Here is a 523-nt window from a genome sequence, read left to right on the forward strand (position 1 = left end):
TTTGGTGTTGGTGGTGGTGGTGGTGCTGGTGGTGGTGTTGGTGCTGGTTGTGGCGGTGGTGTTGGTGGTGGTGGTGATGGTGGAGGAGGTAATTGTGTTGCTAGTGATGAGGGTATTTTTGTCCAAAAAAATAAAAAGGACGATTTTAATACGAAAAAAATGTTAAGGATGATTCTAAATTGAAAATTAGATGAGAGACAATTTCGATTCTGGCAGAAAACCTTTAGGACCAAAACCATACTTAACCCTAAAAAATACAAGCACCCCTTCAAAAAATTTTATCAAACCAAGCCTTACTTTTGTAATCTTGTTAGCAAACTTAAACTAATTTTAAATAAATTGAATCTGATTCTTATTTATGGACTACAAACGGTCGCGGAATTAGAAATTTTATTCGAGAGGTCAAGCAAAAACAAAATATAATTTATCAAATAATTATATTTTAAACTATTAGTCGCATTTTATTTTTTATAAAAGTTAAAAATTCAAAAGTATATTTTAAAGATTAAAAATTCTTGGGACC

The 523-nt window shown here is 31.9% G+C and overlaps 1 long non-coding RNA gene across 1 annotated transcript in view; it reads left to right on the forward strand.

The window, feature by feature from the left end:
* Positions 1–523, forward strand: part of LOC110265879 — an 18,235-nt gene that overhangs the window by 1,598 nt on the left and 16,114 nt on the right. The window lies entirely within an intron of this gene.

The sequence above is a fragment of the Arachis ipaensis genome, chromosome B08 (assembly GCF_000816755.2).
Source record: "Arachis ipaensis cultivar K30076 chromosome B08, Araip1.1, whole genome shotgun sequence".
NCBI classification, from domain to species: Eukaryota; Viridiplantae; Streptophyta; class Magnoliopsida; order Fabales; family Fabaceae; genus Arachis; species Arachis ipaensis.